Here is a 14963-nt window from a genome sequence, read left to right as displayed (position 1 = left end):
GACTTCTAGAAGATCAGCTTGGAACTGTGTATTTGAATTCTACCCTAGAAGGTGAAAATATAGAAAGAAGAAAGTGCTAAATGAAACTGTTTGTTCTGATTTGGTTTGCTTTGTGACTTTGAGATCTCTGTGAATTTTTGTTAAGAAAAAAAAGGGGGGACTAAAGACATTAGGGTTGCTTCAAAAAAGAAAGAAAGAAAAAATGGCATTATCTTTTGAAGGATTACAAATGGAATTTCAAAGACTGAAAGAAGAAGATAAGGGCTCTTCTGGATCTATTTTTCACTTTTTAGAAATGGCGATTGCTACCTATCAAGAAATACGACAATGACAGGAAGACTGGGATGAAGGAGAAGAAGCCATCTTTAATGGACAAACACACCTAGTGGAGGAAGAAAAGCGGAAGGGGGCAAGGAAAAGATGAACTTAGAACTCAAAAAAGCAACCAAGAAAAAGAAAAATGAGATGAAAAAGCGATATGATGTCAGAAAGCAACAGAAAAGAGAAATACAACAGAGAGGGAAGACCAAGAGAGTGAAATTTGAGAGATGGGGGGGGGGGGTCAAAAATCTAGAATGGATAAGAAAGAAAGGGGAAAAGGAAAGAGAAGTCATAAAGGCTTTAAACAAAATGCTAAAAAAACGAATTTTTTTCAGAGATAAGGGGTAAGATAATTCTATAAAAATGATTCTGCAAAAGTACATAAGAATGTATTGTAGACATTAGTATTTGAAGCTGAGTTAGAAAATCAGAATATTATATGATTTAAAAATGTATTAAAGGGAAGCCATGATTCAATTATAGAGTTTAATCTCTTATGAAATATTATTTTTATTGTTTAAGAATTAATAATAGAATCTAATCTTCTATGAAACATTGTTCTTATTATATTATAAATTTAACATTCCTTTTTCTTTTTTCTTTTTAGTTTTATTATTACTTATTAAATTCAATATTATTTGTTAGTTTTATTATTCTGAAATGTAATACTTAGAATGTACGGAGCAGAATCAGTACGGAAAATATGTATTATTTTAAGTGTTATTTAGGGGAAAGATAAAAAGTTGTCATACTTCAATCTGGGTTTACAGGAGAAATATTGTATTAGATAGAAAGGATAAGTAGGTGATTGAAAGAAAACGGACCAAAGATGCAAATATAATTATTTAATCGAGATGGAATAAATAAAATAGAATTAAAAGAATGAGTAGGAGAGAGAAAATATATGGAAAATAGAGAATGTTAAATAAGATATGAGATAGTATATTAAGTGAGTATAAACTTTGATTGATGTCTGTATAAAAAGAGTTAACCCGGGGTAAGCCGCCTTCCAAAAAGAAGTTTTATGTATTTATGTTTTGTGTAATGTTTGTTTAAGTTTGATAGGATGTGGAAGAATACTAATGAAATTATATTCAATGAGTATATAACTTTAAGGCAGAAGAAATATGATTAATTAGAAGGAAAGGGAGTAATAAAGAGAAGTTTGGAAAAGATATGAAGCTGATCAGATAAGATAAATATTTATATCAAATTATAGAAATGTGATAATTTGGAATTATCTTCTTTTTAAATAAGATGGTTTATTTGTTTCTTTTAGAAAAGATATTTTATGTTACTACATCCTATGTTTTGTTTGTGTGTGTAAAAAAACTAATAAAGTTTGTTCAAAAAAAAAAAAGATTCATTCAATAATCAATAAGTTTGTTGTTTTTCCACCTATATCATCATCATTTCTTTTCTCCTTTTTTTCCTTTCACATTTCTGTCTCTCTCTTGACTTTTAGGAACTCCTAATTATACTTCATGGGTTGGACTAAAGCTTAAAATATTGCAGCCTATAATGTTACACTTTTTTTTCCCTATCCACTGATTTAAAATATATAGCCACTCCCCATAATCGCTCGCCTTGATTCTACCTTCTGTTTGGCCACCAAGAATTGAGAAATGGGCTATCCTGTTCTTGATACTTAGACTGATTGCTGAGTATTTTTACTCCCCTCTGGTTGGTGACATACTAAGAGGGGAAGAAACCAAAGCTAGAAGACTCAACAAATCACTTTTTCTATCCCATATTGTTTTTGCTTAATCCTGGGGATCCAAGGATATGTCTTGAAAAGAATACAGTAGAGGAAGAATAGTTAAGATCAACTAGGACAGCAAATATAAGGCTGATATAATTTTCTGCTTACTCTGGGCAATGAGGAGAGATTTTATTTCAATGATCGGCAAATATTTTGGTTTCTCTCATGATTTTATAGCTGGCTGATCCTTTTCCTAACACCGTTGTAGAAATCAGAGCCAGGAAATGAGACCAAGCCAGCAACACCAAGATAGGGAATAAAAAACTATTGCCAAACTATCCAATTCAGAATGTCTGATTGAAGAGGGAGCTGAACAGGGATGAAATATAAACTTTCATATCTTTCATATAAACATATCTAAAACATTATTCTGTTACTATAAGCAAGCCATATTCAGAAATACCTGCATGCTTCCTGTAGCGAGTCAAAAGGAATATTTGTAACTTCCCATATTCTAACTGTACTGAGGAACTAAAGCTAACGACATAGCTGTAAATAAGAGTGAAGAATGGAAAATAACCAAATGGTGTAAGATAACTGGAAACTTTGAATATGTACTTTGACCTGTACTCTGAAATGAACTTTTAACTGAACTTTTTATTTCCTCTATTATAATCCGTATGTAGAAACATGTAATAGAAATATGTATAACCGTCCTTATTTGGTGAATAGTGTTAAGAATAACGCCCAGATTCTAGATGATGTCATTTTAGGTATAAAGGAAATGTTTCAGGAAGAGATGGGTGTTCAGAATTTGCCATGATAATGCTCTGAACCTTTGTGCACAAATAAGAACCTGTATTCTCCAACCTTTCGTGGTCTTGTGTCCTGATTTGGAAACAGGATATGCTGCAACATTTATGGCGACTCCGCCGGGACACAAGGGGCCCTGAGGCCCTCTGGAGGGTCCATCCTGACTGCCAGTGTATCAGTAAGTTGAAGGGAACATCCCAGCCGCCATCGGTGCTTTGAATCCGAGGGACTTCCTCAGACTGCTGTTCTCTGGTGTCGGCGATTGATTCTTCCAAGAACCACTGGTGAGAGGTGAGGAGACCAGGACATTATCTGGCCAGCTGTGGAGAAGGAAGATGCCTGCAGGCAAGTATTGAACTTGGGTAACAATCCCTCCCTGTAAGCAGGGACGGAGGAGAGGACTGATCACCCTCTCTTAAGTTAAGGTGGGTGGAATTGTCAGGTTTGGTTGAAGTGAAAGACTACTGCGGTTCCCATTGGTGACTGTGAGTGTCCAGCACCGTGGGCCAGTAGAAAGCGAGTGGCATCCGCAGTTCCCATCGGAGACCGTGTGCATCCGGCTCCCTGGGTCGGGTGTGGATGAGTGTGACTCCCTATTGTGCCCGGAAAAGGAAGGACCCCATACCCTCCTTTCCATCCCCTTTCCTCATCTGTTTTGTCTGGTTATTTGGGTGGTTTATGGGTGGTGGAGGAAGCAAGCCTGTGACCCCATTGGAGGTTATGCTGAAGCATTTTAAGGAGGCATATCAGTCTCAGGATTATGGTTACAAGTGGAGTAGACTGAAACTACGGAAATTTTGTGAGACAGAGTGGCCCACATTTGGTTTTGGGTGGCCTCCTGTAGGTACACTAGATATCCCCACAACAGTACAGGTACACCGTTTAGTCTTTCACCCTATACTAGGGCATCCAGACCAGGCCCCCTACATAGACGTCTGGCTTGATTTGTTGAATCACCCCCCTCCTTGGCTTAGAAAGCTCAAGATGCGATGCTGTAAGGCCCTATTAACACGGAATGTGTCTCTTAAGAAATTACAGAAAGCCTCCCAGAACCTAAGGTCAGGCTAAATGTTGGAGGCAAACCTGTAACTTTCCTGGTGGACACTGGAGCTACCCGATCAGTTCTGACTCAACCTTTGGCTCAGGCATCCCAGCATACTATTAATATTCAGGGTGCAACAGGAAGTGTACAGCAGCATCCCTTTTTGGAACCCCTTACATGTACAAGGAAGGGACTGGCCATATCACATCAGTTTGTGTATATGCCTGATTGCCCCATCCCGTTGTTGGGAAGAGATCTGCTGTGTAAACTCCGGGCGCAGATTTCCTTCGAAGAAGATGGGTCAATGAGACTAGGATGTGGAAGGGTTAAGTTGTCTGTACCCCTAGAAGAGGGATGGAGGCTTATGGTTGCTATGGTTGCTATGGTTGCTAGGGACATGAGTGGGGGAGATGAGGATAAATGAGATGAGGATAAATGGAAACAGTTTGCTGCCCACCATTCCCCTATTATGGTAGAGGAAGCACCAATGGGGGTACCTGTGAGAATCAGACAAAGAGCATACCCCAGGCATATTATGCAAGCAATCCAAGAAATTATTGATCTATATTTGGAATATCGTATTCTGGTGCCTACTGAGTCACCGTGGAATACCCCAATACTACCCATCCTAAAGGGGGAAGGCCCTTTAGACCGGCGCAGGATTTAAGGGTGGTCAACATCAGTACAGTAAACATTCACCCGGTGGTCCCAAATCCATATGTTATACTGGGCCTTATTCCCCAGGCTGCCACATGGTTCTCAGTTATAGATCTGAAAGATGCCTTTTTCACAATACCAATACATGAGAGTAGTCAACACTTGTTTGCTTTTGAATGGGAAAACCCCACCACTGGTCGCAAGCAGCAGTACACCTGGACCAGGTTGCCCCAAGAATTTAAAAACTCACCAACTCTTTTTGGGGCTGCCTTGGCCAAAGATTTAGAGGCCTTAAACACACCACCCCCGGATGTGGTGTTGCAATACGTGGATGACTTATTAGTCACTGGACACACTGAAGATGCTTGCTGGAGTAATACGCACGAGTTGTTGACTCTTTTGCAGGATTTGGGATATAAAGCCTCTAGAAAAAAGGCACAGTTAGTTCTGCAAAAGGTTCGATATTTGGGGTATGATATAGAACAGGGAAAGCGTACTCTAGGCCATGAGCGTAAGGAGGCCATATGTCAGCTCCCTATACCACAAACCAGAAGGGATCTGAGAGGATTTTTAGGGGCTGCAGGGTTTTGCCGCATCTGGTTTTCCAATTTTAGTCTTATAGCAAAACCCTTATATGAAGCTACCAAAGGAGCAGACAAAGAACCGTTGCAGTGGGGAAAGCAGGAGGAAGCTAGTTTCAAATCCCTCAAGCAGGCTTTGTTGCAGGCCCCCAGCTTAGGCCTCCCAGATCTGGATAAACCGTTTCAGTTGTTTGTGGATACTAAACAGAATGTGGCGGTGGGTGTGCTTACCCAAACTATAGACGCATGGCACCACCCTGTGGCTTATCTTTCCAAACAACTTGATAATGTTGCAAAAGGGTGGCCTGCTTGCCTCAAGGCAGTGGCTGGAACAGCTGTTTTAACTCAGGAAGCTAGTAAATTGACGTTTGGACAACACTTAGATATCTACACTCCACATGCACTCAAATCTGTGTTGGAAGCCAGAGGCCATTTGTGGTTGACCAACCCTCGTATGTTGAAATACCAGGGATTGATCACTCACAATCCTCTGGTTACCATTATCCAATCAACCACATTGAACCCTGCCACACTACTCCCCGTGGTTCCCTGACCAAACACTGAGCTCACTCATGATTGCATCCATACAATAGAGGAGACATATGCTAGTCGCCCAGACATGTCAGATGTACCCCTCCCTACTCCTGATTACACCTTATTCACTGATGGCACCAGCTACCTACAGGAGGGCGTCAGAAAAGCAGGGTATGCAGTGGTCACTTTAGATTAGATTTGGGAGGCAGAACCCCTTCCCTCGGGCACAAGTGCATAGTTGGCAGAATTACACGCACTAACAAGGGCTTTAGAGATGGCCAAAGGGCTGGCTGTTAACATTTATACAGACTCTAAGTATGCTTTTCTCACGGTTCAGGTCCATGGAGCTCTGTATACAGAAAGAGGACTTATCACTGCAGGGGGCAGAGATATTAAGTATGGCCCCCAAATACTTCGCCTTCTAGAGAGTGTCTGGGCCCCGCAGAAAGTTGCAGTTATGTATTGTCGGGGACACTGTAAGGTGGTCACGGACATCCAACGGGGAAATGAAACAGCAGATAAGGTAGCACGTGAAGCCGCCCAATGGGTACTCCCCTCCTTTGAACAGAATCTTGCCATTTGGGAACCGGCTGATCGCCACCAGCCCCGTTATTCAAAGGATGATAAGGCCCAGATTGAGGCACTTGAGGCACATCCAGAAGGGGATTGGTGGATCCTACCTGATAATAGGGTTTTTGTGCCTGCACATATGGCCTGGGATATTGTACGCCAGGTGCACCACCAGCTACACTAAGGAAAGTGTAACTAACAAAAGCACTGAAAAGGGAATTATATATCAACAGACTAAATAGTATAGCAGCCAATGTATGTGCCCGGTGTGAAGTTTGTGCAGCTAATAATCCCAGACAAGGTCCGCAACCACCCCTGGGCCACCAGCCTAGAGGCTGCTACCCATTCAATTCTTTAATGGTTGATTTCACTGATATGCCTCGCTGTGGCCCCTACAGGGCCCTCTGGTGGCAGGGTAGAGCATACTAATAGAACCATTAAGGACAAACTTGCAAAAATATGCCAGGAAACACGGCTTAAGTGGACAGATGCTTTAAGTATGGCTTTGGTTGCCGTTAGGTGTACACCCCAGAGGAATCTTTCCCTCTCCCCGTTCGAGTTATTGTATGGTCGAGTCCCTACTCTAGCCCACTTGGATGTTCCAGCTGATGTGTTAATATCTGATACTGTTAGGTTGAAACAACTACAGGCCCTTAATGTCATAGTCCACAATTTACAACAATATGTTCTGACCTGTAAGCCCCATGTATTGGTCATCGCTCCACATAGCATACACACGGGGCAGGAGGTCTGGGTTAAGGATTGGAAAGGGGAGACTTTGAGTCCAAAATGGAAAGGGCCCTATACTGTAGTTATGTGCTCTCCCCTTGCTGTTAAGGTGGCCGAAATAAAATCGTGGATTCATTGGTCCCAAGTTAAGTTGGCTGCACCTGCCCGTTGGAAAGTTGAATCCTGCTCAGATTCTCCACTTAGAGTAGTTCTGCGTAAGGTGAAGAGGAATATCTCCCCTAGTGGTGACACACTGGAAGCTGTCCCTCTACCTACGGGAGACGAAGACAGGACTGTCTCCCCTTGTGGTGACGCCCCGGAAGCCGTCCCTCTACCAACGGGAGACGAAGACCGAGAGACCCCTGTAGACGTTACCCCGGAAGCTAACGTCCGACGCTCGGGTCTTCCCTGGAAGCTTTGGTCTCAGGCTAAGCGCAGGGCTTAGTTATTTCCGGAAAGGGGGGAATAGGCCAACACTTTTTCTCTGGTAATATCACACTACTAACCAGAGCATACAAAACATTTGCTAGACCAATACTCGAATACAGTTCATCAGTCTGGAACCCACATTACATATCTGATATTAGCACAATTGAGAAAGTCCAGAAATATTTCACAAGAGTTCTCCACTCCTCTACTCGTTGTAGAATACCTTATGCCACCAGACTTGAAATTCTAGAACTAGAAAACCTTGAATTACGCTCGCCTTTGGTCTGATTTAAGCATGGTATATAAAATCATACATTGCAATGTCCTACCTGTCAATGAATACTTCAGCTTCAACCATAACAACACAAGAGCACACAATAGATACAAACTCAAAGTTAACCGCACCAAACTTGATTGCAGGAAATACGACTTCAGCAATAGAGTGGTCAATGTCTGGAATACTCTACCCGACTCTGTAGTTTCTTCCCCAAACCCCAAAAACTTTAACCTTAGACTGTCTACTATTGACCTCACCCCTTTCCTAAGAAGTCTGTAGGGGGCGTGCATAAGCGCACCAACGTGCCTACCGTCCCTGTCCTATTGTTTCTCTTATTCTTCTTTTATTTTTCTTATATGTACCCATTTCATGTATTCACAACTATGTATACACTTATACTTATTATCTTGTAAACAATTGGCAAATCAAATAAATAAATAAATAAAAAATAAATAAACTATAAAAATGGAAGCAAGTCAAAGGCTAAGAGAAACCGCATGTATCCGCAGGGGGCTTATGCCCTCTGTCTGGATGGTAACCGTTTTGCTGGTTATTAGTGTTATCCTTAACTCCCTATATCTATACGGAGTATTGATAAACAGGAACAATAAACTGGATAAGGAGACCCCCTTGGATGAGGATGCAATGGAGGAGTGGTACTCCCCAGACCCATCTGAGGGTACAGAAACCCCCTACATAGATGATGGAAGAGAGATTAGGCCTTGTGATATGTGTTTTATGGTGCGACCCACTGGGAAACATTTTACTTATAGTGTCACCAGGTTCCCGGGTTGTTCTGTGACAAATCTCCCTCAGTGTGAACATGAAGGGACAAGATATTGGCAGTGTGTATTGAACAACACCATAAGGTGCCATCTTCTACGTACCCCCTGGGTACCTGTAAGACATACTAGGTTCCCTCGTGCCTAAAAACACATTAGTTCGCAAATGCACAGGGGATCATGGTATACAGTGTTACACTGAAGCCCCCCACGGTGAGCTGACAGTTCCCTCTGATGGACAACAATGTCATCTACAACCCCAATGTCGAAATGGTCAGGGAGGTCTTAAATATATGGTGGGTAAGCCGACCTCCTGCACAGATTTCACTTCCTGCTGTTACAATGGGACCCCTTCTGCTGGAAAGGCGGATTGTGAAAATATAGGTGAACGGTTTTTCCCATACTGGAATTGTGTCCTTTGGGCCACATATTCCAACTTGGGGAGGGGAACCCATCTCTATCTATCACGAGTGCTTCAAACACGGGATTGCACTCTTTATAACTGTAATTGGGTCAATATAACTATGCCTAACCCCCAGGCCTGGATTATTAAGTATGGCCCAACTTTGGGAATTAGGCTGTATGCCAGGGGCACTGACCCTGGGGGCATAGTCCACTTATCTATAGAAACTAGAAAGCTTGCATCCAATGCCCACTTTAAGTATTTTTCTGAGTTTTGGCAAGAGGTGGACATAGAATTTCAACCTTCACATGAGGCACGGAATCTCTTCCTCGAATTGGCCTCTACTATAGCCCATACATTTAATGTTACTAACTGTTATGTGTGCGGTGAAACCAAAATAGGGGACCAATGGCCCTGGGCAGCACAGGAATGGGATTATTCCGTCACTTACAATTTATCAGCTATGCCACTACATCAGCCACTCTCCAGGTGGGAATTAACCAATCCCATCGTTGCAAAGTGGTGCCTGGCTAATACACAAGGAGCGGGGCCTATGGTAGGAGAAACTGAATGTTTGGAGGTCCATGAATGGAATCAGTCATCGAATTCTTGGAATTATTGGCCTAATAGAACACACCACTTCTGGGCCAATTTTACTTTGCAGAGTATGACTGATGCCCCACCGGGGGTTCATTGGATTTGTGGAGGGGAGCGTGCACCTTAGGGATTATTAACCCTTCCTTTTTCATGCTGCCTTTAAAAATACCTCAGGTGCTGAATGCTGATCAATGGCAGAGTAGGAGGTTGCAGGCAGATTACAAAATAGGGGAGTGGGCGGACGATGAGGGGCCGCCCTCTAGGATTGTGCAATATTATTCCCTGCTTCGTGGGCAGCCGATGGATCCTGGGGGTATCGTACCCCGATTTACATGCTTAATCGCATCATTCGGCTCCAGGCAATTGTGGAGCTAATTGCCAATGAAACAGCTCAATCTTTGCGTACCCTAGCTGTCCAGCAAAAGAAATTCAGAGATGCAATATATCAAAACCGCCTGGCCCTGGACTATCTATTGGCAGCTGAAGGAGGTGTGTGTGGGAAGTTTAATTTCTCTAATTGTTGCCTAGAGTTCGATGATGTCGGTGAAATCATTGAGCAACAGGCCAGACGTATAGAGAATCTTGCCCATGTACCTGTACAGAAATGGAATGGGTTCAATCTTGGTGAAATGTTTGGAAACTGGTTCCCTAAATTGCCTGGCCTTCAGGCTATTGTTGTGCTCGTGGTCATAATTGCTGCTGGGTGTGTAATCTTACCATGTATTCTCCCTATCTTTGTAAGGGCAATCTCTAATAGTCTTTCTTTGTTCGTGGACAAACAGTCTACTGAGAAAGCTATGGCTCTTTGGGTGGAAGGTCAGATAAATACCTATGAGGAATTTGCCCCGCTGTGTGAAACTGCACGGTAATCTGTCAATTAAGGTGAAGTTTCAAAGGGGGGAATGAAGAGGGAGCTGAACAGGGATGAAATATAAACTTTCATATCTTTCATATAAACATATCTAAAACATTATTCTGTTACTATAAGCAAGCCATATTAAGAAATACCTGCATGCTTCCTGTAGCGAGTCAAAAGGAATATTTGTAACTTCCCATATTCTAACTGTACTGAGGAACTAAAGCTAACCACATAGCTGTAAATAAGAGTGAAGAATGGAAAATAACCAAATGGTGTAAGATAACTGGAAACTTTGAATATGTACTTTGACCTGTACTCTGAAATGAACTTTTAACTGAACTTTTTATTTCCTCTATTATAATCCGTATGTAGAAACATGTAATAGAAATATGTATAACCGTCCTTATTTGGTGAATAGTGTTAAGAATAACGCCCAGATTCTAGATGATGTCATTTTAGGTATAAAGGAAATGTTTCAGGAAGAGATGGGTGTTCAGAATTTGCCATGCTAATGCTCTGAACCTTTGTGCACAAATAAAAACCTGTATTCTCCAACCTTTCGTGGTCTTGTGTCCTGATTTGGAAACAGGATATGCTGCAACATGATGATGAAAAGTCCTATGACACAGACATTGATGTACATGTACAGAAACACCCATCTTCTGCAGCTTGAAACATGGCCACTTCAGCCATAATTTTCTGAACATGCAATTTTCCTGGTGCCCTCACTAAATTAAGATTTCTTTAGAAATGCTTTCTTTTGGAAGTAATTGCAAATTCACAGTTGTGTCTCCTGGTCTTAGTTTTTCAGTTTGATATAGTGATTCTCTGCTCTCTTTTTCCTGCTCCCTGATCTGCAGAGCACAAAACGTTGCAGCAGGAGCCACACAAAGGATCACAAGATCTGACTTGGAATCTAATGAGGGGATGTTTGGCTATGTTCCCAGCTAATTGTTGTTTCTTAGTGTTTTTAGTCTTGATGCAATTCAGTCTGAACTACACTGTGTTGTTTCTCTGCGCCATAATATACTAGTTGGTTGGATATGCTACGGAACTATGTGATCAGGTTTGATAAATTGACAGTTAAAGCTTGACTATTAATGAGTAGTTATGATTAGCTTCTCTTCCTATTCTCTCCCTTAGGCTGGCCCCACAGAAGCCTCTCCTATGTTATCCCCTTCTTTCCCTTTCAGGTGGGGAGGGGGAGTAGAAGTCTAAACTCCAAGCCTGCAGGCCGGATGAGTCATGCACTGGCCATGCCCACACTCAAGTGGCAGTTGGAACAGAGTTCTTTTCAGGTAGGGAGGGGGAGTAGAACATCTAACTCCATAAGCATCAGAGCATGTTAATAATAATATAAGAAATACTAATGATCTGATAGCCATTTCAAAAATCCCTTTCTTATCAAGCACCTAGAAGCCAACAGGAACATACGTGCCAAATTTCAAGTTTGTAGGCTTTACAGTTCTGGAGATTTCGTGATGATGTGTGAGTGATATTTCAGTTTTATATATTTAGATGTGGGTATATGCATAATTTTGTATTCATTTATTTATTTTGTCATCTTTATGTAGTGTATATTGGAAGTGGTGACCCTTTGAGAGCTGTATGCAATGAAATTTCATTTTAATGTATGCCGATTAGTGTACATTCAAAGTGACAATAAAGTTATTCTAAGTCTTAGTCCATAGCATAAAACAAAACATCTATAAGGCTAACTCATAATTTAAAACAAAACATGTTGTACATACCGTATTTGCCGGCATATAAGACGACTTTTTGCCCTGAAAACATGCCTCCAAGTGGGGGGTCGTCTTATACGCGGGAGGACTCCGACTCCCACTTCGAGCTTGAGTTGCAGCCGGGAGGAGGCTGGGGGAGCGGTGTGTGTGTGTGTGTGTGTGTGTGTGTGTGTGTGTGTGTGGCGGGTGTCACTCGCCACGCGCTGCGCAACCTTCCCCTCTTCCTTCCTTAGCAGTGTGGGGAGGAGAGGATTCAAGATCCTCACGTGCGGCGTACTTTTCTTTTTCTTTTTTTCTTTTTGCACGCAGGTTTTGCATGCGGGCGGCTGTAGGTTAAGGATGGGGAGCCCCGGGTGGGTTATCAGGTTTACGGTGCTTCCAACATGTGCGAACGGTGGGAGAGCGGAGAAGAGAGTGAGCGAGCGCCCGCTGTGTGAAATCCTGCCGTCAAAGCAACACTGGGGAGGCAGGGTATAAATTTACCAGGTTAATGTAGCAATGGTGATTAATGCCCAGAACATTGTTTGCAGGTATTGGGGTGTGTGTGTGTGTGTGTGTGGTGGTGGTGAGGAGAGGTTGTCCTTTGAATGCGGAAAAGTAGGTGTGACCTTGTGTAGGAAAATAAAGAGATCCTTTTTAGCGTGTTTGGCTTCTTTGCCTCCCCTCGTTCGCTTTGACGTGGAGATAATGGCCTTCGGGCGGGAGGGGAAGAAAACGGTAGCTGGATCATTTCAAATTTCACTTACTCTCCTGCCTCACTTCAATATGTCTGAGCGACTCCAGATACTGGAAGACTTTTGAATGAAAGTGTTACCTCCATTTTTTTTTTTTAAAGAGGGCCACTTGGGGAAAAAAAAAGATTCTAAGGAATTCCTTGTTTCTTGATTAAAGAGAAGGCATTGAATATACTGTTCCTTGGCAGCCTTTTCAGTGTCCGGTTTTTGTGTGTGTGTGTGTGTGTGTGTGTGTGTGTGAGAGAGAGAGAGAGAGAGAGAGAGAGAGAGAGAGATCAGCTGTATTGAGAAGAGAACGTTTCCTGTGTTCTCATTTTATTTACAACATATTTTACGCTTAATGGTAAGCAATGAAAAATATTTTTAAAACTCATTTCTAAACTCCATAGCTATTTGCATATTCTTGGTTCAAAATTGGATTAGCTCATTTCAAAATTGTCCAAAGCAGAAAAGTGCGTCAAAAAAAAAAAAAAGTGCAAAAGTGGAAGGTGTGTAGAAGAGGGGGTAGTCTTATACGGCGAGTATATAACAAACTCTATATTTTGAGTGGAAATGTTGGGGGGTCGTCTTATACGCCCAGTCGTCTTATACGCCGGCAAATACGGTAGATGCCAAGGACATGAAAGAAACATGAAGATATGAAGAAGAAAATACTATTTCAAGTCTTTTTATATCTACTATTTTCCTCCAGATTTACTTGGTGATATATCCTCTGAACAAACAAACAAAATTTACAGCATGAAAGTAAATTCATTTTACATTCCTACCTGGGGGATTTTGTAGATGCCCAACATGGCTGACACATGATTAAAGAGCTCAGAATCAGTCCCTTCGAGCACAGCCACCAGATTTGTTTGTTTTCCGCAACTATAATTTGGGACACTGTCCTTTCCTGTAGAGAGCATGATATTGTCCATCATGGCCTCATATGTCATTCTTGCATTGAAAAAGTTCTCATAGATATTGTAGCCCAGGGTCAAGTTATGTAAGAGCCTCGGGCTCTTGTTGATCTCATGAATGGCAAACAAGAAAGGCAGAACTTGCCAGTAGCTCATATATTCCAAACTGCAATGATAGTTTGTGCCATCAGACATTTATTGCACCATTAAAAACAACAAATCATCATCATCATTTTTGATAGAATGCTTAGAACCTCCTATTAAAAGCTCAATTTCTTTGAAACCAAGAATCCTTGTTCGCAAACTATATAACAAAAAGAAATGCTCTGTATGTCAGAGTCAAAGAGCTCCTACTAAAAAGTCAAAAGCTGATCCTATTATTTTCCCAGAAGTGTGACTCAAGAAGATAACTTGGAAAACAAAATTATAGGAACTGGTAAAAGAAAAGTGAAAGTTGGAAAGTTTCTTGGCAATTGCTAAAAGAATTTTTGAAAACCAACCACTCCCCATAGAACAAAAGAGCCTTCATATGTTTATACTTCCTATGGTATTAACTGAGAGCTGTCTGATGGCTTGGTTCAAATAGTGGCAAATTCAATCTGAGTGTGTGATCTTACTTGCTAAGTGATGGTCTCCTTGTCAAGATCCAATAGCAAGTCTGTTGCACGATAGCTATGTCATAAATGTGATTGTCTTTAGAGAAATCAGTAATTTTTTATTTTTTTTATTTTTATTGGTTTTTAAGATGAACATAGACAAACAAAACATTAAAACATCAAGCCATCTTCCATATATATACATACAGTGTGCCGGTTGGTTTACAAATTGTTTTGTGCTTCCATTTCGTAGTCTTCAATTACAATTACATTGCATATATTCTCATATTTTCAATCAAATATTAAATACATTAATATCATTGTTAATCAATCATTTGACTATACTTTTATTCATTCATGTTTTATGAAATAATCATATTTTACTTAAATTGTTTTGTGACAGTTCATATTATCATCTCAAATCTATCCAACAATCATTTTGTAGATGTAATAAGAAAAGAATACATCTTTATATATTTATTGTTTTCTAAGAATCTACATATTTCATTACCATTTATTTTCATTTATTTTCTAACCATTGATAGAATAGATCCCAGATTTTATGAAATTGTTTATCATCTTGTTCTCTAATTTCAAATGTCAATCTACTCATTTCAGCACGTTCCAATATTTTCTTAATGATTTCCTCCTGTGATGGTGTTTTCTCATTTTTCCAATTTTTAGCAAATACAATTC

This window comes from Notechis scutatus, chromosome 2 (assembly GCF_049901735.1).
Source record: "Notechis scutatus isolate UNSWTSFEM ecotype Mainland chromosome 2, rNotScu1.2, whole genome shotgun sequence".
In the NCBI taxonomy this organism is placed as follows: Eukaryota; Metazoa; Chordata; class Lepidosauria; order Squamata; family Elapidae; genus Notechis; species Notechis scutatus.
Note: the sequence above shows the minus strand (reverse complement) of the source record.